At 41.6% G+C, this 26,648-nt stretch overlaps 1 protein-coding gene across 2 annotated transcripts in view; it reads right to left on the bottom strand.

Annotated features, from left to right (window-relative positions):
* sstr1b (somatostatin receptor 1b) overlaps nt 1-26,648 on the bottom strand; it is a 38,935-nt gene that overhangs the window by 8,125 nt on the left and 4,162 nt on the right. Inside the window, exon 1 of one of the 2 annotated variants that reach the window (XM_050067360.1) lies at nt 981-1,077. The exons of the other annotated variant lie outside the window; for it this stretch is intronic. The gene's annotated coding sequence lies outside the window, so the exon portion shown is untranslated. Of the gene's footprint in view, nt 1-980; nt 1,078-26,648 lie in introns of those variants that run through there. 2 annotated transcript variants of the gene reach the window in all.

The following is a 26,648-nucleotide window of genomic DNA, read 5'->3' as shown; positions in this document are numbered from 1 at the left end:
CAGTAGCCTGAGCAGCGTCCGTATACTCGGGCTCAAACAAATACGGCTCAACAAAGAAATGCTGTTCCTCCTCAGTTTCAAAGTCTTCAGACATGTTGGGCTGTCCTTTGCTAAAAGACCGTAGTGCAAATTATCTTTTAGCTACTGTGGTTACCGTTGTCTCCCCCTGTGGTGTCACGTGATGTAAACATGGGTAAGCAAAGCTCATGCTTTCGTTGGTCTCCCGCAAGCGCGCACACGTGAGCGCGGAGCACAGAGAAACAGTCAGAGCTACAGGCTACAGTGAGGCTAAAAACAGAGTTCATATGACGTTTTTCGAAACAACTTTTTATGTCAGGGCTTCAGGACACTTGGATCACTACGGATGAGCATCTTGGAGATATTTTGTGGTTTCAATTTTGTGTTGTTGGACGTTAGTCTGGGGCGCCGTCAGCCATTAGGTGTGCTAGCCGCTCCCCCCACCAATCTCCGCAAGGGATGTGAGGACTCTAAAACTTCACCAGAGCGTTCCTCAGCATGAGGGTCAGTAGATAATGGCTGAATTTTCATTTTTGGGTGCACTATCCCTTTAAGTCTACCAGTGGCAATACTCAACACTGAGAGCACCTGAGGTGGTTTAAAGAGTGAGAAAGTCCATGAAACCAGACTTTCACCCAGGAGAGCACAGTTTGTGTCCGCATGACACTAAGAGTCAATGTTTTAGCGTAAAATTACGTGACTTACATTCCTATGTCACATGTGAAACAACAGAGGTCCCTGTTTTTTTAACATAACACAATGTAATGTACGTACCATTGACACGCACTGTCATATGTAAAAAAAATTAAAAAATAAAAAAGTACTTGTTTTAACCCAAAACACAATTTTCTTTTCAAAACCTAACCAAATAGTTTTGTTGCCTAAACCTGATGAGAAGCATTTCACAACATTAACTGTGTGTTACAATGTCTTTCAGCAGTGCGTCTCAAAGAGATACTTACGGATGTCTGTTGTGTAACAATGAGGCACCGCAGGGCATGACAAGGCATCGGTATTTGACAACCTGGTAATGAGTTGTGTCCATATAAAGGTCCTGGCTGTGTCAATTACCACCACATCCTGTCTATATCCATCCATCCATCCATCCATCCATCCATCCATCCATTTTTAACCAGTTGTCCGAAGCCGACTCCCGGGCACAGCAGGCTGAGCAAAGTATTCCAGAAGTCCCTCTCCCCAGCAACGTTTTCCAGCTCCTCCTGAGGGACCCCAAGGCGTTCCCAGGCCAGACAAGATATATAATCTCTACAGCATGAACCTGGGTCTGCCCTGGGGTCTCCCACCAGTTGGACATGCCCAGAACACCTCCAATAGGAGGGGCCCAGGAGGACTCTTGATCAGATGCCTTAACCACCTCAGCTGGCCCCTTTCAACACAAAGGAGCAGTGGCTCTACTCGAAGCTTCCTCCTGATGTCCAAGGTCCGTACCCTATCTCTAAGGCTGATCCCAGCCACCCTTCAAAGGAAACTAATTTCGGTTGCTTGTATCTGCAATCTCATTCTTTCGGTCATTACCCATAGCTCATGACCATAGGTTAGGGTTGGGACTTAGATGGACCCGTAAACTGAAAACTTTGCCTTCAGGCTCAGCTTCCTTTTCACCACTACAGTCCTGCACAGCGCTCGCATCACTGCAGACACCACGCCAAACAACCAATCCATCTCATGCTCCATTTTACCCTCACTCATGAATGTAACCCTGAGATACTTTAACTCCCTCACTTGGGGCAGTAACTCACTCCCAACCGGGAGGAGGCAATCCACCATTTTACGGCAGAGAACCTCTCTATATCCAATGCTTTTTATGAGTGTTTGGCCAAATACTATGAGAAACAAAAGAAGTGATGGGCTGCATGTCAGAAGAGAAGTTTACAATATTGCTCAATGATGATGTTGCTATATATAGTAACCTCACTGAACTTAAAAGATATCACAGTGCCTGCAGTGAAAGCAAAGTCTGCATCCATTATAAGCAAATGACCTCCATGCAAACACAGCTATGTTCAGGGCTGTTGTATATAGATTTTCCTTAACAGTCTTTTAACAGGCAAAGGTCAGAATGGTGCTGCTGCAAATGACTGATTTCTTGTTGTCTAGACATGACAGTTGAACAGCGTGAAAGCTGCTTTGCTCATTTACATAAAAATATCTGTGTCAAACTACAGCACATTCATCTCTACATTTATCAGTGTATGCAATTTTGCACGTAATAATCTGATGATATGGGCACTAGTCATTGCCTTCAATTATCCATTCTTGTTTCATTCCTAAATACCAAGGGTTTGTAGGCCTCTATTGTTGTGAGCAGCTGCAAAGAAGTCTTATCTATGAGAGACACAATGGGGAAACACAATGGTATACAGTACATTCAGATTGCCTAATGGGAGTGATTGTTTAAGAGCTACAACAAAGACTGAAAAACATATTAGAAAGTTGTTGCCAGTCTTTGAAGTCTTTTAAGCCTTAGGTAGCCTTAGATTTTAAGCTCTAACCTGGTCTTTGTTGGTTTTAACATATCTTTTGATGACCCAGTATATTCTGGGAAGTCTACACTAGTCATTTAATGGTCTAGGGTGGTGTTTGTTGATCTAAGCTGGGTTGTTTGGCTGTCTGGCTCAGTCTTGGATGGTCTACACTGGTTTTGTAAAGGTGTCAAATCTGATCTTGCTTGTTTATATTAGTTTTTGATTGCCTGGTCTTGTGACTAAATGTAGGCTACACACTGGTCCTTTAATTGTGTATCCTGCTAGGGGTTAATTGGGAGACAAATTCAGCCCTGGATTTACCCACTGGAAATGGGCAAGTCCTTTGATGAGATAGTCTTTGATGGTCCAAGATGGTCTTTGGAAGGCAACACTTGCTTTAGTTAGTCTAAGAATTCCGTATTGATAGTCTTGCTTAGTTTTGATAGGTGATCTTTTGATTGTCCAAACAATCTCTCCTGGTCTAAGTTGGTCTTTAGATTGCCCGACCAATCTCTCCTGGTCTAATTTGGCTTTTTGATTGTCTGACCAATCTCTCATGGTCTAAGATACATTTTGGATTGTCCAACATGGTCTAAGGTGGTCTTTTGATTGTCTGACCAGTCTCTCACGGTGTAAGGTGGTCTTTTGATTGTCCAACCAATCTCTCATGGTCTAAGTTTGGCTTTAGATTGTCCGACTAATCTCTCATGGTCTAATTTGGATTTTTGATTGTCTGACCAATCTTTCAGGGTCTATGGTGCACTTTTGATTGTCCGACATGGTCTAAGGTGGTCGTTTGATTGTCCGACCAGCCTCTCCCATTGTAAGAAGGTCCTTTGATTGGTTGGACAATCAAAAGATCACCTATCAAAACTTTTCTCTCGTGGTCTAAGTTGGTCTTTAGATTGTCTGACCAATCTCTCATGGTCTAATTTGGCTTTTTGATTGTCTAACCAATCTTTCATGGTCTATGGTGCACTTTTGATTGTCTGACATGGTCTAAGGTGTAAGTTGGTCTTTGATTTTCCGACCAATCCCTCATGGTCTAAAGTGGTCTTTTGATGATCCAGTACACTGAATGAAATAGCTTGGTATTCATGATGTTGTACTGAAAATGCTTTGACTAGCTCAACATAGATTTGGAGCACATTACGATTTTGCAAAGTAAAAAGTGACATAGTTGTTTCATGTGATGGTGGTAGGGGTATATGTATTTTTCTGTCTCTTCAGGCAGGAAGCAAGCTCATCTTAATGGTTTGATGTCACCAACCTCAGCCCCACAGGATATAAGTTGTCCATGAATGTCCTTCCTTCATTTATACACTGCATGTTCTGTTGAATTCATGAAGAAAACTTTTTTTTCCCCACTAGCCTCCACGGTAAACAGAGTTTACAAAAAAGAGAATATTTTTCATGAATTTAAGTTCATAGTGACCTTGTTTAACATCAGCAAAACTATATCAAAACACGCATTTACAAAGTCCAATGCAAGTGTCACTCATCCAGTCATTTGCTCAATACTTAACAAACACATGTATTTTCCACTAAAATGTTATGATTTAAAACACTTCTGCACACGAGCATCATATGAGCTCTGCATGGATAAAGTTAAAACGCCTAGGCACTACTCAGCAAAAAGAGATTGTTTGGATTAATGCTGCACAAGTTGTGTGCATAGAGTCGTTTTCCTGTCCAGTCAACTACTGAAAAAAGGTCAGACAAAATGGAGGAAAAGTTGATCACTGTGGTCAACAGCTTCCCAGTTCTCTAAAGCTTTGACTACCATGACTTAAACTGACTGAAGACATCACTCCAGGTACAGTGACAATATCAGAAAAAAACTGCCAAACTGTATGGTGTGGTGGTTGAGGCAAGATGATATGGTTATTTGGTGATAAAATTGCCAAACGATTAGTTTGAAATTACTAGATCTATTTTGATAGAGCTGGTGTGCATCAAAAAGTGCAAAAGGCCACTCCGCCTTTGTTCATGCATCCAAAAGTCATGTCAGTACAGAGACTCAGCTCTGCTCTTTGGAGGCCAACAGTAGAATTCCACTGAGCTTAGACAGCCTGTCTATGTATATAAGCAGTCCAGATGTAACAGTCGCTAAAGTTCAGTATAAACGGTACCCCTCGAGAAACATCAATGATGGATGAGGAAGAACAGAGAGTCGAAGTCTTAATTAGTCTTCCACTCCTCGACAGGCTGCAAGTTCCACACCAACCTTCCCTTCTGCCAGCGTTAATGACAGGCAATCATCCTTTTGAAGTTGCATTAGTACTGCTTGATATACGGAATATATCAGTTTGTGTGTGTGTGTGTGTGTGTGTGTGTGTGTGTGTGTGTGTGTGTGTGTGTGTGTGTGTTAAAAAGGTAAAAAAAAAGAAAAAAAAAAGAAATGCATACCCATTGCTTTACATTAATATACAACCAAGGCTGCTGTTGTCACTACTGCTTTAATGTCATGGCAATCCTATGTTTGACAAACATATTGCTAAGATTGAACCACGCATACAAAAGAAATCCATATTGCTGAATAGATAAAAGCCTTAAAACCTTTGAATTGTTGTTAATCCATTAGTGGAAGGGCACTCAGGATGGTCACATTGGTCTGTTATTAAGTCCGTCTGTCCACCACTTTGGTTCAGAAAGGATGCACCAGCTATTAGTAAATCCATCAATAAATGTGTGTATCTAGGCTGTAGCCATGGAATCAGCATTGCCCAGGACCAAATCTGCAAAATTAGAAACTCATGTTCTATTATGTTACACTATTTATCATAAACAAATACAGCTAGCCTGTACAGTATAGCCTATATGCAATAAATGAGAGCTACTGTCTACATAAATGTAGATATATTATATATTATAATAACTGCCTTGTTGTGTGTTAAGTCCTTTCAAAGTTGTGACTAGCCAGTTTTAAACTATTGATTAAATAAGGGCCCAGCATTTAAAATTAAAGGATGAGTCTGATGATATAATTCTGCTATTGTCAACAAATCTCATGTGCAGACCCTAACCACCAATGAATGCATCCTACTAACAAGTTTTGTGTGCGTCTCTAGACTCTGTGCCAGTGTGTTTAATAGTTTTTGTTTTCCAAAAACTATTAAACACACATCACAAAGCTAGGGATGCATGATTATATCGGCATGTCATTGGTATCAGCCAATATCAGCTTTAAAATAACTATCAGAATCAGCCAACATGCTTTTTCTTATTTTGCACAATAAAATTAATATTACATGCATTGAAAAGTATTGTATTTCATGTCTCCATCTGCTGGTGGGCCATCACGATAAGAGTATGCATGCATAATATGATGTTAATTCCATTACAGAAGAGATGATCACTAAAATTAGGTGGGGACATATCAGATATATCGTATATTGGTATCAGGTATCGGCCAAATCAGTATGTAAAATATTGGCAAGAAGAATCCAATATTGTGCATCCTTACAGTGAGCCACACTGTTGCACTGGGTGACATCTTCCTGCTTTACTATGAACACACTGTAGTTTATTTGGGTTCCTACTGCCATAAATATTCACTACAGCATCAAATGTGGATTGATGTGCCGCTGAAAGCAGTCGTAACCGTACGGACCATTTCCTCCTGTTTGAGTAGGCCTAATGTTCAATAAAAACTGCAGTGTTTGGCTGTTTTAATCAATCACTCAAGCAAGCAATCAAGCAATCAAGCAAGCAATCAATTTTATTTATAAAGCCCAATATCACAAATCACAATTTGCCTCAGAGGGCTTTACAGCAGACAACATCCCTCTGTCCTTAGGACCCTCATGAACAAAACATGAAATTATTTAGCAATGGAAACAATTGTGCTTGGAGCTGAAAGCTACAGGGTAGGGAAGTCACAAAGTATCAAGAGATGGACTAACACGTTGGTTTTAGTGTTTTCATGGGTATCAACAATAACATAATAACAAAAGCCTCATCCTATAAGTAATGTCTTAGCTAGTAAAGACCTTAGCAATGCATGGAGCCGTTGCTAGGAGACATCTGCAGTGTTGTCCAATCAAAGAAGATCATTTTTTGTCATATGGAAATATACAAGGTACAGCTCCAGTGAAATGTGATCCCATCAGCTTCTTTAACTTGTACACTGTAATTTAGTCCTTTTTGCATTTACTTACATTGTTGACTGCTGCTTTATAATTGTCTATGTTTCTCAATGGTTCTGGTAATCCATAGTTTCTGGTTATGGAATGATTTAACTACACACATTCTGACCCCAACAAGATGACCATATGGTCGCTTCTCCCGAACACAGCACTACACTGCAGCTGCCTCTGAACGGTGTATACTCAGATTCAGATTCAGATTCAGAATACTTTATTAATCCCCGGGGGGAAATTGTTTTTGTTCCAATGCTCCGTGCAAAGTAGAAATAGAAATACAGCATGAATGGAAACAAGAGATAAAGATGAAGATATAAATAAAATACTAAAATAGACAATGAAATAAGTAAAATAAATATTAAAGTAGACATTAAAATAAAATAAAATAAAATAAAATATTAAAGTAGACATTAGAATAAAATAGAATAAAATAGAATATTAAAGTAGACATTAACATAAAATAAAATATTAAAGTAGACAATAAAGTAAAATAAATAATAAAAACAGTAAAGTAGACAATCTGAAATATATACAATATACAATGAAATGGTTGTAGCATTATAAATGAAATAAGAATGAGTAATTATATTGTGTGATTTGTTTTATAAATAGCCAAATGAGTCCGATCATCAGAGGGAGGAGTTGTACAGTTTAATGGCCACAGGTAAGAATGACTTCCTGTGGCGCTCAGTGGTGCATTTAGGAGCAATCAGTCTCTGGCTGAAGGTGCTCCTCAGTTCGACCAGAGCGTTGTGGAGAGGGTGAGAGCCATGCTGAAGTATCGCCCGCACCTTTGACAGCATCCTCCTGTCTGACACTGCTGTCAAAGGGTCCAGCTCCACCCCCACAACGTCACTGGCCTTTCTGATCAGCTTGTTGAGTCTGTTGGCATCGGCTACTCTCAGTCTGCTGCCCCAGCACACCACAGCAAACAGAATAGCACTGGCCACCACAGACTCATAAAACATCCTCAGCATAGTCCGGCAGATGTTAAAGGAGCGGAGCCTCCTCAGAAAATAGAGGCGGCTCTGTCCCTTCTTGTAAAGGACTTCAGTGTTCTTAGTCCAGTCCAGTTTATTGTCTATGAACACACCCAGGTACTTGTAGTGTTCTACAATGTCCACGTTATGCCCCAGGATGGAAACTGGGGTCACTGGTGTCCTCGTTCTCCTCAGATCCACCACCAGCTCTTTTGTCTTTGTTGTGTTGAGCTGCAGGTGGTTCAGCTCACACCATGAGACAAAGTTATTCACCACAGCCCTGTATTCAGCCTCCTCACCCTTGCTGATACATCCAACTATAGCAGAGTCATCAGAAAACTTCTGAAGATGACAAGACTCTGTCTGGTAGCTGAAGTCCGTGGTGTAAAGGGTGAAGAGGAAAGGAGAGAGGACAGTACCTTGTGGAGCCCCGGTATTGCTGACCACTGTGTCTGACACACAGTGCCGCAAGCGCACGTACTGTGGTCGGCCAGTGAGGTAATCCACAATCCAGGACACAAGGGGGGGATTCACCAGCATCGCCGTCAGCTTGTCACCCAGTAGAGCAGGCCTGATGGTATTGAAAGCACTGGAGAAGTCAAAGAACGTGACCCTCACAGTGCTCCCCGGCTTGTCCAGGTGGGCGTAGATGCGGTTCAGCAGGTAAATGAGGGCATCCTCAACTCCAATCCGGGGCTGGTAGGCGAACTGGAGGGGATCCAGGTGCGGCCTGACCATAGGCCTGAGCTGCTCCAGGACAAGTCTCTCCAGGGTCTTCATGATATGTGACGTCAGTGCCACCGGTCGGTAGTCCGAGAGACCGCTGGGTTGCGGCATCTTTGGCACTGGAACGAGGCAGGACGTCTTCCATATCACAGGGACCCTCTGGAGGCTCAGGCTCATTTTGAAGACACGATGAAGCACTCCACAGAGCTGTTCGGCGCAGGCTCTGAGAACCCGTGGGCTGACACCATCAGGGCCTGCAGCCTTACCGGCGGGGAGTTTGCTCAGCTGTCTCCTAACATGTAGAGGTGTAAAGAGTGCAGGTTGAGGAGGGGGAGAGTTGGAGTCCAAAGTGAGAGGAGGGCAGGTAGCATGGGAGCCAGAGGAGGTGTGAGGAGTGGGGGATGGGTGTGAGGGGCTCACCAAGTTGGATGAGGTGCTATCAGGAGGAGGAGGGGGGGTCAGAAGTGGTGGTGGCTGGAGACAGTCAGCAGGAGAGCCAACAGGGGCCAGGGCAGCAGTGTCAAACCTATTGAAGAACAGATTTAACTCATTGGCCCTAGCCACACTACCATCAGCTCCACTGCTAGTTGGTCTGTAACCGGTGATGGTCCTCATACCACTCCAGACCTCGCTCATGTTATTCAGCTGGAGTTTCCTCTCCAGCTTCCTCCTGTAGCCGTCCTTAGCCTCATTGATCTTTGCACTCAGCTCCCTCTGAATGTCCCTCAGCTCCTCCCTGTTGCCACCTCTGAAAGCCCTCTTCTTCAGGTTGAGTATGGCTTTGATGTCCTTTGTTACCCAAGGCTTGTTATTTGGGTAACACCGCACAGTCCTTGCTGGGACAATGCCGTCCACACAGAAATTAATGTAGTCTGTAATGCACTCAGTAAGCCCATCAATGTCCTCTCCATGTGGCTCACAGAGTACATTCCAGTCAGTCACCTCAAAACAGCCCTGCAGTGCCTCATAGCAGTCCTCTGACCATGTCCTCACTGTCTTTGTGGTCACAGGCAGCCTCTTCACTAGAGGCACATAGCAGGGGGTGAGAAGCACCAAGTTGTGATCTGATCTACCCAGCGGGGGAAGGGACGTGGAGGTGTATGCGTCCTTTACATTAGCATACAGCAGGTCCAGGCTCTTCTCCTCTCTGGTTTTACAGGTCACATACTGGGTGAATTTCGGGAGTGTCTTTTTAATAGAGACATGGTTGAAGTCACCCGAGATTATAATGAGAGCACTCGGGTGTGCAGTCTGTAGTCCGGCTATTGTGGAGTGGATGACGTCACATGCCGACGTCGGGTTAGCGGACGGGGGGATATAAGCAGCCACTACAATAGCATGTGAGAATTCACGGGGTAAATAGTAAGGACGGAGGCCCACAGCTAACAGTTCAATATCCGGGCTGCAGATGCGGTCTTTGACTGTGATGTGACCAGGATTGCACCACCTGTTGTTCACGTAAACAGCAAGCCCACCTCCTTTACGCTTACCGCTCTTAGTGCAGTCCCTGTCAGCCCGGACAGTGTGGAAACCCACGGTGGAAACATTGTGGTCAGGAACATCCGTGTGTAGCCATGACTCCGAGAAAATCATCAGGCTACACTCCCGGTATTCCTGATGACTCCGGGTTAGCGCTGTAAGCTCGTCCATCTTATTCCCCAGTGATCTCACGTTGCCCATGATGATAGATGGGAGACACGGCTTGAATGTCTTCCTCTCCATAAGTCTCCGGTGTTTCGCTCCTTTCCGCCGCCGTAGCGATCTTTTCCCTCTGCAACCCCGGTGTGTTTTCCTCCAAAGTTCAGCAGGTATATCCTCCCTCACCGTAGCCAAGCCGGCCGGCTTCAGCTCCATCAGCTGATCCCTGGAGTAAACAATGCGGTGTTGCTGAGCGACGGTCGAGTGGCAGAGTAAAAGGAGCGATTCCACCACGAGCGAAACAACAAAAACTCTCCATACAAGCATGATTAGAGAGGACGTAGCTTAATAAATAACTAAAGTAAAAACAGAACAAGTAAGATAAAGAAGAGAGGAAAAATGTTGAAAACAAAGTTAAAGTAAGCAGGAGCGACTGGAACAGGCTGCATACACCGTGGCGCATGCGCACTTGACCCATAGTATAGCATTGATTCACAGCAGGAACAGGACAGCACCTCATATTCCCACCAACACACCAGTCCTTATTTACTGTTAAAGTGCATGCCTCCTCTCTAACTCTCCCAGAGTCCTCTGCTCTGTCAGATTGGCATATAGAAAAAGAGTCACCTGGTTGAATGGTGCTGTCTAGTATTTTGCTGAGTTTTGGTGAAACAAAGGATATTACAGTTCCTGTTGGAAGCTGATGCGGCACGCAGTCAACTATGAAAAGATTAATTCTGTAATGTTATATAAATTGATACACTGTCTATGCAATACATACTAAACACAGCTTTGGTCTTATTTCTTTTTAATATTCTATCAAGCAAGCACTGTCACTGCACTGTGTCACCCTGCTCTGTCAATACTTTGTGTAACTTTGAGTGCCAATACAAAATCAGTGAAAATAATTGCCTTCGGATCACTACAAAACTTCAGAGTTTCTGTTCTGTTCTGACTCACAGTCTGGCTGCTGTTTTATCCCACAGTTATGGTGCTGTCTCTTCATTATCTGTCATTCCTTTCTGCCTTTCTTCTCACCAGCAGAATAAACCCCCACCTCCATCCTCCTAATGCGTCTGATGATATCCTCCACTCATCATCCTCTCTCCATAACAGTGGCATTGCTGGATGAAATTTACCAACTTAGGTAATGTGTCCATGTTAAATGTTTAACCATGTCAGATTCACAGAGTTTACCCGTTTTTAGCTTTAGCTTAATTTCCGTGATATTAATTACAGTAATCTGTGTTTTATTGGGGAGGAAGGTCATTAATAGGACATCATTCTTTGATTGGATGTCACTAAAGATGTCTCCTGGCTCCACACATTACTAGGGTCTTTACTAGTTAAGACAATAGCTGTAGGATAAGGCTTGATGAAGCTTGAGTTTTTCTACATTTAACTTATAGAGAGCTGTATGAGTCCTAAAACCCTCAATTGAGTCAGCATTTTAGCACTCTCATTTCTCCTTGTCTCAAAGTCAATGGGTTTTTGAATGGGTTTCTGGTTAGATGGCTGACATAAGGTCTGTGGTTAACACAAGCTTAAAAGACTCCATGTTTGTTCACTACATTTGAAATCAGTAATACACAACTCGTGAATTTTGAAACCTTTACGTGTTTATAAAAAAAGGTTGCGAACAAATGGCTAAAGAAGACAGGACGTCATGCTTTACAGCCTCAATGTAGTGGTGATGATGAAGTCATGCAACTGTGGTGTTGTTTGTTTATAGCTTAATGTCAGTTTTTTACTTCTGGCGATTGTATTAAGCTTCAAAAACATAAAATCGACATTCATTTGTGAAGATTATCTTGCTGAGCAAAACATGTAAGTATCATAAACTTTTGTTTGCCACAGAGCTTGTTTTCTGCAATAATCCAAAACCTACAAATAAAAGTCATCCCTGCAGCACTCTATCATCAGTTAGTTGTTTGGGCCCCAAGTGGTCAAAAAAAAAATCTGATCTTGCTAATATAATGATCTCTACAATTATTTATAACCTTCCTTTGAGTATATGGATTTTAATCTCATTTTGTTATTTGATTGTATGATACCTCACTGATTATCACTTTTTATTAGAACAGTAACCACATTTTTGTGTCATGTGCTTCACTCTGTCTGCTAATGTTAACATGTAATTTAAAACCTTATCAAAAAACAGACATAACCTGCTCTGTGACCTTTTTTTGTTTTTGCAGTTAAAATTTCATGTGGTTCAATTTATGCATAATGATCATTATCATTGGCACTTGGTGCCCTACACACAGCATGTGATACACATGTACATCATTAGCTGTTGCCGTGTTACAAAAAAGAAGCAGTCTTTAGCTGAACATTTTTAACAGCAAAATGAGGAGAGAGAGCTGGTGGGGATAGAAAGAAGACAAGAGGTTCCCACTCAGACGCCACTGATGATAAAAGTGCAGGCAGGGAGAGACAAATTAGAAATTGTATAATAATTATTGAATTATAATAATCAAATTATATAATACAAGATGACGTATAATGTCAGCTACTACTTGTGGCAGAGAAACTGAATACTCAGATTAAAATATTTTGCAAATATCAAGTCTTGAGTAACTGTCAATCTTAACATCAATGTAGGTTGTGCAAATTAAGTCACCTATTTGTCAGCATGCAAGGCCATTGATTAATACTATGCTGTACCAAAGAAAGGGTACAACCATATCATGTGCTGGTGCCACCAGTGGAAAAGTTAGTCTGGAGCCCTGTGATACAGTAAAATCAGTGTTAATCAGGATTTATAATCGACACCATATACCTACGGCGTAGGCTCTGAGCCTAACCTACTCTGTGCACCTTCCCAGAAATGTAACTACATGTCATGGCGACACAGACCCTCTGTCTATTTTTGTAAGCTAAAAACCAAAGCTTTTATTTACTTTTATTTCACAGATTAGAAAATATAAATTGTGAAGACAACAAAGCCCACACAAAATAGCATTTTAAGTCTTGTGTGTGATTTATTCTGGCTTCATATGAGTAGAGAAATCTCCCGTAGTTGCAAAGCTAATAACATTAGCACGTTGTATTTGTTTGGAAAACGTGTTTAGTATTAGACAATTGTTTTGTCTGTAAACCTTATGAGCTGTAATGGAGCCGAATTTTGAATTCCGAATTTCCGTTCTTAAATGTTGCTGTTGTCCCTGGCTTCATATGAGTAGAGAAAGTCTCCGCTAGCTGTTAGGCTGATTTATACAATGTAAAATGCCATAGGCTCATGCTAACAACATTAGCATGTTGTATTTGTGGGGAAAATCTGTCCAGATAAAGACAAGTGTTTTGTCTGTGAATTCTGCGAGTTATAGTGAAGCTGATTTGTGTACTTGTGTTTGAAATTGTCGCTATTGAGTCATGTTTAATATGTGTTTTGAATCAGCTAAACTTTACAGCATAACTTGCCACAATAATCGCATTTTTCTGCAGCCAGGAGGCAAGTTTGTGTGTTTCTGGCCACAATATTCTGCTAAAAGTTAAACTAACCCCAACTTTAGTTTGGCCGCACTTCGCCTCTGAAACATAAGGTTTCAGCTCAGAGCGGCTGCTGCAGCTTTTCTTAACCATTGCAAGGCAGCTCACGGCAGGCCGCAGTTTACTGCTGCTTGGTGTGTTTTTGGCATTAGGATGTGACTAGCTGAGCATGAAAATTGAAAAAGGGAAACAACGAGCATGGATTACATCTATTAACCACTAACACAAGATGGAGCTCCTCAAAAGTTAAGCCAAAACATCTCAATCGCCCCCTGGTGGCTGGCTGCAGTATAGGTCAAAAACCCCACCCCCTCCATGTTAAGACGTGGGTTAAAGTAAGGCCCTGATATTTTTGAAGAGATATTTTTCTTCTCCATTTAAAAAATAAAATAAAATCCGTCCGCACGGCCTCATCTTATAAAATAAATTAATTAGTGTTCGCATAGACAGTGGCGCTGCTGCAGAGCTGCCTGCTGCTATAACTACTGTATTTCCACAACTAAAAGCCAGTACTCCATACATTTATGGAGTCGTACAAGCCACTGCATTATCAATAACATGGTCCTGCAAATATTTCACAATAAAAAGCCTGGTGTCAACAAATGAAGAGATTCTGTCCACAGAAAAGTTGTCAGGGAACTTTAATTTTGAAGCAGAAACAGGAAGTGTTCTAAAAAATAAATACTTCGTATCTGGGACAGTAGTGAAAGGCGATCTGATGTCAATATGATTATAAAAAGACCATTTTCTCTGCCTATTGGTTGCTGAAAACACGTGTGCGAGCCCAAAAGTAGGCAGGCGACAAGACGTAGATGGACCCACCTGTGGTCCAGGCTTTAGCTGTCTGTCTACAGGCTAACATTTTCTCAAAATACTAATGGAGATCTCCTCACTGCTGATTCCCATTTAAAATAAGGACAAAAAAGCACACTTAAACATTCAAGTGATGCTTTGGACATGCGATAGTTTTCCTTCCACTCCTCGTCAACAACAATCCCACTCTGGAAAGTGTCCAACCATAAACACCGGACGCTAAGGTGGAGCAAAAACTTTGGGTGCAGCAGTGTCTCCATTTATCCATGAAGTGGTGAGTTTAAGTTTAAGAAGTCATTAGACCAAGCAGCGCTAATAAACCATTAGCAAACCAGTCATCTGCCATTGTTATTGTTATTTCCAGTGTTTGCTCATAGCACAAAGCATCAATAGGAATGTGCAATTTCAGAAGATTATGTCATTGTTTTCCAAATGCTCTGTTTTACATGTGTACACAGATAGTCAGCAGAGTTTTGATAAATCTTCATCTTAGAGGGCGTTTTAAAAAATATCCGTTTTAGATCCCTAAACTTAAACATGGAGAAAAAAAAAATGTTTACAAAAGTAATTGCAAATGCATGTAGACAGGGCCTAAAGAATCCAAGTAAAAGTCAAATACATTTTCCCAAAGATGTTTTTTTTTTATTTTTTTGTCAGCCCTAGTTCTTTTCACGCTGCTATATGTACAAGTGTTCGTTTTTCTGATAGGTTTGGTTTTTATCGGTTATTTGATGCTATAAAAGAGGGGTGTGATGTCATGATTGACAGCTGTGTGTGCCAATAAGTGTGCTCACAATCTGTGGCGCTGCTTGCAATCTGATGGCAGAGTACAAAGTCACCAGCTCAAGATAGCAGTGTGAGCACATCCATGATATTTTGGCTTCATTTTTGTTTTTGTTTTTTGGAGGAGGTGGAGAGGCTTGTCCGTCTTTGTGTACAGTCGTTGTTCACAACACCTAATTTGTTTGTTTGATCTGTACACAAATAGTAATGATATTTGTGGTTTAGAGAAAACTATTGGTTGAATTATTTCTTGATGTAAGATTTTTGGCAGCGTATTTAAACTACTGTGGTGCTTTTTTTGCTCAGGTTGTTTTTATAAACTGTACATTTTCCTACAAAAAGTAATGCACCCAAAGTCATACATATCCCACACATTTTGAAAGGCTGCAATCGCGTGACTGCTGAAGGGAGTAAACAAGGAAGCAGTCCCGAGCGGTCTTGGAAGGACGCAGGGTGGGGAGATGGATGGGTCACAAAAAACATGAACTTAACCCTGGGACTTTAACCTGGAGATGCGTGTTTGGTACCTTATGAGCTTTGAGTGAACTTGAACGTGTCACTTGAGTGAAGGTGCATTCTGTTCTTGCCTAAACCATAATCAACCATAGCTTGTGTTAATTATGCAACTATATGTTGAATGTCATTCATGTGGCGCTTATTTGCAGAATATCATACGAACTGTTATATGAGGATACATTGTTTTGCTGTACTTTTCCTCTCAAGGGAAGAAATACTTTTAAGTTTGCAGGTTGCTTGTAAAAGAGCAAAGAGATGAAGGGGAGAGTTGTTCTTACAGTATCAATACTTAATGTCTCAAGGCACATATACCTCAGTTCCATTACCATCACATGTTATTTGATTGTCCTTTCTTTCTGAGACATCAATTCCTCCCAGAAGGCTGCCACTGCTGCCCTAATGATGGGCTGACAAATCTAAAGGAGCATTTCGTCAGACTCAAACACTAAATTGATCCCCAGAGCAGAGTTGAAATTGCCCCCTTCGAAAATGTTCACCCTATTTTCATAATCATGTAGCCGGTGGCACAGAGCAGGAAAAATGAACTGTGAGGGAGAGTGTGCTTTGAAAAGCTCTTTCTCTCTTACATTTGCATTCCCATCACTCTCTGCTGTGGTGGCTACTGTTCACATGCTGGAGCCTATTTCAACTCATTTCATATGACAGATCTGCAGCTCACAGACTGGAATGCAGCCTGTGATTAAATATGGAGAAGGCTTCAGCTCTGCCTTCCAGCTACTCTGCTGTTAGCTGAGGTGAGTGAGGAGCAGCTAATAGTGAATTAAGAACACTATTGTCACGTATGTAATCAGTAATATTTAATCAGTTCACTCTCACAGATATTTTGTTAGTGTATTAAAGACTGATTTCAGTATTTGTAGATTCTGCTCATACAATAACATTTTTACAGTTCTCTTTGCTTGCACAAGTTCACTAAACTTAACTGGATAAACTTGTTAATTGCTCTTTTCAGCCTGATGAATGCCACCCGTTCATATGGAGCTTGTTTTTAGCAAGTCCTGTTAGTTGTATAGTTAGTAATTCATTGTTCCAGCAATCACCAACTCTGATTTAGTCAAAATAATCCCTTAATTCACCACTTTGATGTGAAAATGTGTTGTATTTCCTCACGGTGTCTCTCTGTTTTTGTTTTTTGGACAGCTGTTTACAGTCCTATAACATCCCCATCACACGCAGTCAATGTCCATCACCTCAGCTGTCTGTTCCACCAGTGGGGACTGACCTCTGGTGGCACATGATGTGCACTACATACAATACAATCATACCCTCGGAATTTCTTTATACCCTGGTATGCCATAATACCGCCCAAGCCAGGGCCGGCTCTGTGGGCTGCAGCGCTGCTAAGAAAGAAACAAACTAAAATGAATCCAGATATTTTTTTATAATTATGAGGGTAATAGTTTTAAATTCAAATATAAGATATTCTAAAAATGTGTTTGGCATAAATACCTAGCCAGGCTCTTGTATTTGGAACTGAAAGACATTCAGGTTTTGCCAACATGTTCATCATCATCCCTCATCTCAACTTATCAAATATCACCAATTTGCCAGTGAACTTTCATTTCTAAACATGATGCACTAGGTAACCCCCTGCATCTGCTGTTGACTTTCTGGGATGGCGTGTCAATTTATGTGTGTTACATACTGTGTGTTGCCGAAATCAGATAGATTGGCGATATTTTACAAGTTGGGACAGAGAACGGGCTGATTTTGCAGTGTTTGTGGTGTGATTTAGGCCAGTGATCAAAATAAAAAGTGTCTTGTTTGCACCCTGGTGAGAGTGGTCACGGTGGTGCAGGGGCTAGCATTGTTGCCTCACAGCAAGAGGGTTCTTGGTTTGAATCCACCGACTGACTGGGGCCCTTCTGTATGGAGTTTGCATGTTCTCTCTGTGTTTAAATGGGTTTTCACAGGCTTCCTCCACAAGTCAGGTTAACTGGTAACTCTAAATTGGTCGTAGGTGTGAATGTAAGCATGAATGGATATCTGTCTTTATGTGTCAGCCCTGTGATAGTCTGGCAACCTGCCCAGGGTGTACCCTGCCTTTTGCCCAGTGACAGTTGCGATAGGCTCCAGCACACCCACAACCCTTTACCAGGACAAGCAGTTATGGAAAATGATTGAATGAACAACCAGCCTTGGGACATGTTATTATGGGAAGTGGACTTGCACTTGTATAGCCCCTTTCTGGTCTTCCAACCACTCAAAGCACTTTTACACTACTTGTCATATTCACCCATTCACCATTATGAATCCCACTGCATGCTGTGATTGGCCAATATTCATTACGCGTCAAGGTTGGAAGCGGTTAGAATTAGGGAAAAGAGGTCATGGTTATGGCTAGTACTAGCAAACCTCGGATATTCTCAGAGATTAAAGTGGTAAATATATGAGAAAAAATCTCACAAATGTACTGCCATAAAAACAGGTGACAAAAGAGCAACACAGAGGTAGTAAGATGTGGTGGGTGAATGACTTAGGCGCAGGACTTTCACATGGGAGACTGTGTGATTCACACTTGTCTTATTATCTTTAGAGTTAGCTGACATATAATTTGTAATTTGTAGGATGTATAAAGCTGCTGAATGCAAACTGTGTACAGAAACTTTAGCAGAATGGTTGAATAGACCCGTTAGTGTTAATGTCATTTTTTGACATTTCTCGAATGCCCAGAGTTTTACACAAATCCATAAATGTATATGCATGCATTATAGTAGCATAAATACCTTGACCTTATGCTACTCCAGCATTGCCTGCAGGAGGTGAGCTTAGTCAAGATAATTAGTTTATTGTGAAATTGAGTTATTACTATTGCAAAATTACAGTTGCATACTTAGCAGTATTTATTACCAATAATGTGCTTTATATTTGAGCAGACTACACAATGGGTATGTAACTATGTGCACACACATCTGTCTTTTCAGGTCTCAAATTATACCACCAGCCCCATGCTGACCCACTACAATAGCTCCCGATGGAGAGACATCCACCTCTGCATCATGTACGGCTAGAACACAGCGTGCAGCAAGTGGGTCCACTAAGGCAGCACCTACTGACCCTGCTGCCAGCTCTGTCAGATGAGAACAGAGTTAGTCTGCAGAGGTCCCTGTGAGTTTAAGGAGGGTTTTACTTTGCTCAAACAGAGGATGGATGAAGGTGCCACCACGTAATCTTTCACAGGAAATCAAAATAAAATAAATAAATGAAATAAAAATCAACCAGCCACCCTCCTCCCCTGACAAGTAAAGAACAGTCCCTTCATAAGTAAAGAACAGTCCCTAAAGTGCGGTGAGGTTTGTGGACCGTTACCTGCCACAAAGAGAGAAATGTGAACGGCTCGTTTCTTCTCTGACACGTCACATACCTGTGTGCCGCCACGGCTCGGCTGTTCAGGTATTTCTGGGCAGTCATGACACCAACAAAGAGGAAATTATTGGACCTGGAGCCGGACTTCTCTGTCGCCAGTAAGTCTTTATCTTGCGCCGTATTTGACAGGAATACGGCGTCTGTGACCCCCGTTCAACCCACAACTGGCAGGAACTTGCACAAAACTATTTTTAGTCGCAAATGCGAGTAAAATGCTTGCACCGTAGAGCTCTGTGGAAAACAAATCAGTGTAGCATATATAGACAAATCTAACCTACAAGTAAAAAGGAATAAATAATAACTTTCACTGCTTAAAGATACTCAATAGCTCAGCTAATACCTGAAATGTCACTGGATACAAACCACTGCAGCAACATATTGAGTGCCAGATGGCCAGCATGCGCCATTATTGGACGGCGCATGGACACTCACCCTCTTGCGATTGCACTTTGAACTTATCCCACAGTAGTGGTACCGTGAGGTACCGTAGTACTACAGTACTTCAACAATGCTAGCGCGGGTGGCATCCAATCATGCGGGACATGGTCTCAATTTGCGTGACGCGTGAAAAGAGACAGAAATGCTGTTTAGTCCCGCACAATGCGGGACGTCTGGTCACCCTACTTAGCCACTCGCAAGGGCCCCATTAGGGGGGATTCCAACGTGTTGTCGTTGTTGCAGTGTCTATAGGGGTTCCATCATATTGTCATTGATATGCACCAATGTCAGCCGTCTCTGGGGGCCCCCTTCCAGCTCGGGGCCCTAGGCAATTGCCTAGTTTGCCTGTCCGGTTGCAATGGCCCTGGCGGGGACACAGATTTGCATAAAGACCCTGAGGCAGCTGTCAGAGTTGGACTGCAGCTTATAAATTGTCAAAATTAACCAAATAAAATGGAAAAAAAAGGAGAGAAAAGTAATTACATTCTGTATTGTTTTGTGTTTTTGGTTCTCTGGATTTCCCCCCAGAATTGTATTCCTGGCAGTGCAGAGAGGGATTTGAATCAACATTTGTTAATACCCTGTTGAGTTTAAATGTGACTTTAAAATTTGAAAATGACGGGGAACCTCTCAAAGCAGGGAATATTGTTACACAGACTTTTAAAGCAGTTACACAGAGTTAGGCATGTTGTAGATGATACAACAAATGCGTCCATCAGAAAAACACATAACCAAATCTGAGATGTTTATTTTACATCTCATTTAAAATTTGGCCAAAAATAAACTATTTGCATGACAAGAGTGAAAAAAAAAAGGTTTTTATTTTCAGCTCCTTTTAATTTCAAGCATCAACAGGTATTTCAAACATTAACGGGTAGCTTTTACAGTCCCTAAACGACAGTAATAGTAAAGCATTAAAATAATAATTTCATGCTTTTGCATTCCAGGAGTCATCCAAAAGGCAATTCTTTTGTTTTCTTACTTTGAAAATCTGTTGCATCATCTAGCTGTGTGATGACTTTACCTGTTCAAATATAACCTTAATTAATCCTTAACATATAAGCTTATCAGCGTGCACAAAATCAATTTTTCACACTTCACGTTTTTCTTGTGAAAAAAAATCAAGAATAAGGAAAGACGAGTTTCCTTTAAACATGCTGACTTAATTAGCTTGCCACGGTTGCAGTGAATTCAATTAAATACTGCGGGAGGCTGAGTCCCGCTCAAGTCTCCTGAGTCAATTTTAGAGAGAGCAATGGATGTGTAATTTATTTCATGTTTACTCAGTTGACACCTTCACACCTCCCCCATCATCTCCCTCAAATTAGGCCTGGAAGTGCCCGACATGAAAGACACAGTTTAAAAATGCACACCATAAGTAACAACGCACGTCTGTCCTCCAGAGGCCTCGAAAACATTCCACATACAGCTCCTTCAGAGTTGGAAGGGAGAGGAAAGAACCAGTCACTAATTTTCACTGTGTTATGCTCTCAGAGTGTCTTAAAACCTTTTCTTGGCTGTCAAAGCTGTCATACAGGTACAGGTACCATTTGCCCTATCACTCAACACCACTCTTCACTCTTCTGCTCGCTCTGTTTCCTGGAAAACAACAGTCCTAAGTCTCTGTGATGGATGGAAGCCCTCGGAAAAACAATCATACAAAGACGTTGGTGAATAAGGCTTGTGACACAAATGTTGGTCCAAATATCTGCGGAGTAAATGTGAGTGTGAGGCCTGAATGTGTCACACTTCTGCAGAGTTTAATTGATGGCCAAACTACAGTGCGAGCACAAAGTCGATTCAAGCTGCAATCCAAGATTCCAGCATGAGCAATTTGTTAAACACAAAATTATTAAATTAAGAAAAATATAACCACACAGTTTTGTGATGATGTTCTGGAAGATTCTGAGTACTTGAGAATACCAGGGGTGCATGTTAACAATTTTTGGTCTAATTTGTTTCAAAGGACAGCCTCTGAATCCTACAGATTGGGTCTGACAACAGATGGGAAAGCTACTAGGAACTGCCTGGAGTCCTGTCTTTGGTATAAGATCATGATTTAGTTTTATTCTTTTGACAAAAATGAATATTGGTTTTATTCAAATTTTAGTTTATGTCCATAGCCATCCAAATGAAAAACAAATTCCCAAGAAACTGGCAAAAGAAAATGCAATCTAATACACATTTACATCTACTACAGTTATGCATCCATTATGAATATTAGGAGTTGGCTCACCGAGATAAAATTCTGGTGGCGCTAATTTCCCAGTCAGAAGAGGACACAATAAATGATGAAGTCACTACATCTGTCCCCATTGACATTTTTTCACGGCAGACATTTTGAATTGTCATACTAGGAAAAGCACAGGTGAAACTGATAATTTTAACAATGGCTCCATTAAGTGTCCCAGTGAGCTATTCCAGTGAGCCATGCACAATGCCAGGACCTCCTGTAAGTGGAATGCAGCTATCATTAATGTTAATAAATACACCCATGCTTTTTCTAGTATGACAAGTCAAAATGTCTGCTGTCAAAAAGGTCTACTGCACTTTTTTAATAGCTATAAAATGGTCCGGAAAAAGGGGTTTTGTCAAATTTTAGTCTGGTTTTGGTAAACCATAACAGCAAATATTTTGTCTTGTTTTGGTTCTGAAACTTGCAGGTGTCTTTCTTGTTTATTGTGAGGTTTGTTTAAAAAAAAGCACAGATTACTGGTTCATAGAGTGATTTATAGCGGACTCACTCTTCTTCCTTTGTTCACTAAAATTGTCTGGGTTTAGCTTAAGAGGAGTATTTAAACAGTTATATTCCTTTAGTAAAAATCTGGAGCTGCAAACATTCTTACCATCTACAAACATGACAGATAGCCAACTGAAAGTAGCATAACATTATCACCAGTGTTGTGCAGGTTACAGAAAATTTGTTATTTGCTAATGCCCAGATGGAACTGTTGATAGGAGCACTGTACTCTGCAATTTCTGCAGTCAGGAATTCTGAAATATCACCTCAACACAAAGCATTTAGCAGCAAACGCAGAGGTCCAAACTAGCACAGCCTCTGAGCCAGTGCTAGCAGCCAGCCTCGTCAAGCCACTGTGACCGACTAACTAACTCAGAGCAGTTTCGGTGGTAGAGGACAGGGGGACAATTGTGTCCAAAATCCTGCAGCTTTACTACAACACATCTGCCAAAATTCATTTGAATTTAAATTTTTTATACTTTCACACTAAAAGTTGATGTATGTACAGTGTCGGCATGGATCGTGAACGACAATGAGTGTCGTACGGAATAATCCATTGTGTCTTCTCGCGTAGTGTGTCATAGTAGATGACAACCGATGCCACGTCTGGGACGCCTAACTATGTTCCAACAGGAAGTCTAATGCCTGGTTCACACTACACAACAATTCTGTCCGTTCTGACAGTCAACATGTCACATTACGTGTTTGCGGAGTCATAAAATCGTGCTGTGACTTGGCCGACAGACATGACACACTACGCAATGGTCCACACCTATAATCCCCAGTCATCTCTCACGACATGTGTGATGTCATCGGGTTATTCTTGTCCTATTTTTATCACTTTTACTATTATTTCAGTCACTGTGTCTGTTCATGTGCCAGCCGAAATGTTATTGTACTAGTGAGTACTGCCATTAGCATCAAGCTAGCAAACAATGTTACTTCTTCATAATGGAGACAGACATAAAGTAGGAAAAAATAGTGGCGGGGCTGCAGTGGCTACCAGTTTCATTTGAAACAGACTACATTACAATCTAATGCTGATTGATTGATTAATTGATTGATTCATGCCATTTATTGTGCTGAAGTAAGTTACTAATAATTTACAGAAACATTGCATGCAATAGTTCTATATGTCCCACATCAGAACACAGAAGGATGGAAGACATGTGAGGAGGACAAGCCGCAGGGTTGCCAGGTCCGCTTATTAGCCACGGCTTTGGGCTTGTTTTTTTGTAAAGTCACTTACAAATATTGGTAGTCAGGTTGCATTTTTTTTGGTCTTGTTTCTAAAGTGGAGTTGCTTATTTGGGTTTGCTCTCTAAACGTCGCCTCTCTCTATATATATCCGTCTAATAAGTTATTTAAAGGCATGATAGTATGTCGGACTGCAGGATGTTTCCTCAGCTCCGCTGAGTCGCTTCTTTTGGGCTTGTTTCCAAAGCCAAGATCTGGCAACACTGACAAGCCGGCAAGCAGCAACAATAATGGGATCCACAGGATCACGGGGAGCGCATTGTGTTTGGACCCAGGCCCTGGAGGCAGATCGGATTCAACACTGGGAAGAATATCCATGCCTTTACAATGTGTCGTTACCAAGTTAAAAAAACGTAGTTTGGTGATGTCACCGCGTTATCTGGGGCTCTGTCGGCGAGGGCTTGGTGGAGAAATTTTGTGGTGTGCACACACTGGTCGTAACGTAGTTGGTGAGACTCCCGCTGACAGAAACACACGTCAACAGGTATGAACACTCAAAAGATTACGATAGTCTCCACAACGCAAAATCAGGGTGAAAATCGTGTAATGTGAACTAGGCTTTAATCAAGTTCTCAATGGTTTGGTCACAGTTTAACTTCCTTACATCTCCCAACAGCAGCTGGTGTAAGTTGCTAAATGTTTACATATTCCAATAAATGTTGCTCCTTAGTGAAACTGAGCAAATTCTATTTGTTTAGTTCTTCCAAATAACTATTTCCCAGAGAGAGAAAACAAAACAAAAAAAACCTGTAGTGTCAGCAAAAAAAGTGTGAATGCTCTATGGGTGAGAAGTAGGTTAATGCTGCGGGGTAAATGCAAAATACACAAAACATAATTCCCTTCAAGTACCCATCAAGGACAGTGCACACAGCAGATTGCAGACTCCAAATGGCAGCCTCTTTATGTGTTGCTCAGAGCCTCAGAAAGCAAACAATACCCCTGTCTGAAATAATAATCCGTTTTCCATCCATTGGGCTAATTCGATTTTCGTCATTGCACTTTGTAAGCACAGTCTAATTTATCATGTCAGTATTCGTCACTGAATGCTTCAGTGGGGCATTTCAACAAACAACTTCAAATTGAATCCAAATGCTACAAACCAACTGAAACAATGGCAAACATGAGCCTGTCAGAGCCCTCAGGGTCTCAGCCCACTGTGCAGCTTTTCACTTTACACTGTCAGCAGGTCAGCCTTGATTTTAGCTATGTGAATAAAACTTGATAAACCTATTTGTACCCCTACTTTGTTAGTGCGCACCCACATCTCCAAGTTTTCCCATGATTCAGGTTTGGTGTTGTGTGGAATGGTGTTGTTATAAGGTTTTACACTAGGCTGTATCATTAAAAGAAAAAGGAACTCAAGCGTTGACTAAAATTGACATTTATGGGGTGGACATGTCACTCTCTACTACCTTAGTATTCCTTCAGCACTGTGTCCCAGGGACATGGATATGGAAGTAAAATCTTAGCAGAACACATTGAATATTTAAAGGGCTATTTATACTGTCATTGGCAGGCCCAGTCCAGTCAGCCAATACAAGTGATCACCTAATCAGTATGCTTATTGACATGCATGGTGTTGAGTCCATCAGTGAGCAGCATGTTAGTGTTGACCCTGACTAAGGGCAGTCTTTTTTTTATCCTCTGTCTCTCCAACAATCACAGGAGCTGAAGATTTCAGAAGATGATCTTGACATCTGACCCGCATGGTTTCTCCCTCTACCTCCCTGCAGGGCAGAACACATGTCATTCTGAAAATGACACAGTGCTGCAGCTCAGGACGAACCAGCTGCTGCAAAACCCTGCTGTAGATGCTGAATGGTGCTGTTGTACTGAATTTCTACCACAACTCCTAAAAACAACTGTCTGGTATTAATATGTCTGAGAATTAATATTAGGATTGTGTATTTTCTAGGCATGGTACATCAGCGTTGCAAATATTTAGTGGGGATAGACATTGCTAGGGAAATAAGCAACGTGATTTCACAGAAATATCTGAAATGCCCACGACCCCTGAACACAGCATTAAGGTTCATATATACTCTCTTTACGATTAAAAAACAGATACCTCTGTTTCAGACACTCTAAACGGCTCTGCCCTCACACTTCCATGTGTCATTTATGTTGGCATAGATACAGCCAATAGATGCCACGAGAGGGCGGAGTCGGAGTTTCACAACAACAAGGTGACAGTGGAGAAGGTCATAATATTGTACTTTGAACAGAGGCAGTGTTGTTGATGGCAGTGGTCTGTGAGGCCATTATATTCTGCCCAACATGTGGACAGAGAATTATTTTAACTACAGACCGTTTTACTGTTAGTAAACAATATGACGTGTTTTGGTGGGTGGGGCTTAGCTTGAGGCAAAACAGAACTCCAAAGACATTAGCTAGTGCTAACTAGCAAGTTCCGTTGGCTTGTTTTAGACAATGACGGAAGATGATACAAGTGGTGCATCCAAAACTCATTCTCAGTGCTGCAGAGTACTCTGGGCACTTGCAGCAGAGTGAAAGTATGATTAACTTAACCATTCGTTATTTATATAAAAATAGAAGGCTTTGTTTCTTCGACCAACAGAGCTCTCATTTTAGTGTAAAAGCATTAGACTAGATCTATGAACACACCATGTCAGGTCACTCACTCTCTGAGACCACGAGTGTTACTTAAATAAGTAAACACTGACCAACAGGACCAGACTGGCCGACCTGTATGCTCTCACTCAGTGGATGGATGATTTGACAGGATTGCTGAAGGTGGGATGGCCGGCTTTGTGGTTGATTACTATGCCAGTCTTACAAAGGAGGACGACACTTGAACGGTATCCTCCAGTTTGTTTTGCTATTGAGGCTAACGTTAGCTAATGCACGTAAAAGTTACCTTATGGAGAAATCCAATATTCCTCTTAATACCTCCCCAATTTTCCATTAGTTGGACATGATAACCCTTAATACACATAACGCTAATCATTCCTACAACAGTAAATACTTTTTCCCTAACCTGATATGAAGCGTGCACTGCACATGTGAGTATTTTTGCTGATCACCTCTGTCCAGTCATAGACACCCTGACCTTCTCCCCAAGCGGGCTTTCTCACTCTTTATACTATCTATGGGGTCGTACCATTGACCAGAACCCATCGCCTGGCATCATTGATCCAGAGAATTCATGTGTCCAACAGAACAAAGGATCATGGTTGATTTACCATTGGCACTGTTTCCATGGGGCCAA

The sequence above is a fragment of the Epinephelus moara genome, chromosome 17 (genome assembly GCF_006386435.1).
Source record: "Epinephelus moara isolate mb chromosome 17, YSFRI_EMoa_1.0, whole genome shotgun sequence".
Lineage (NCBI taxonomy): Eukaryota > Metazoa > Chordata > Actinopteri > Perciformes > Serranidae > Epinephelus > Epinephelus moara.
The sequence above is the reverse complement of the archived record's forward strand: the minus strand, read 5'-3'. Positions and strand labels throughout refer to the sequence as shown.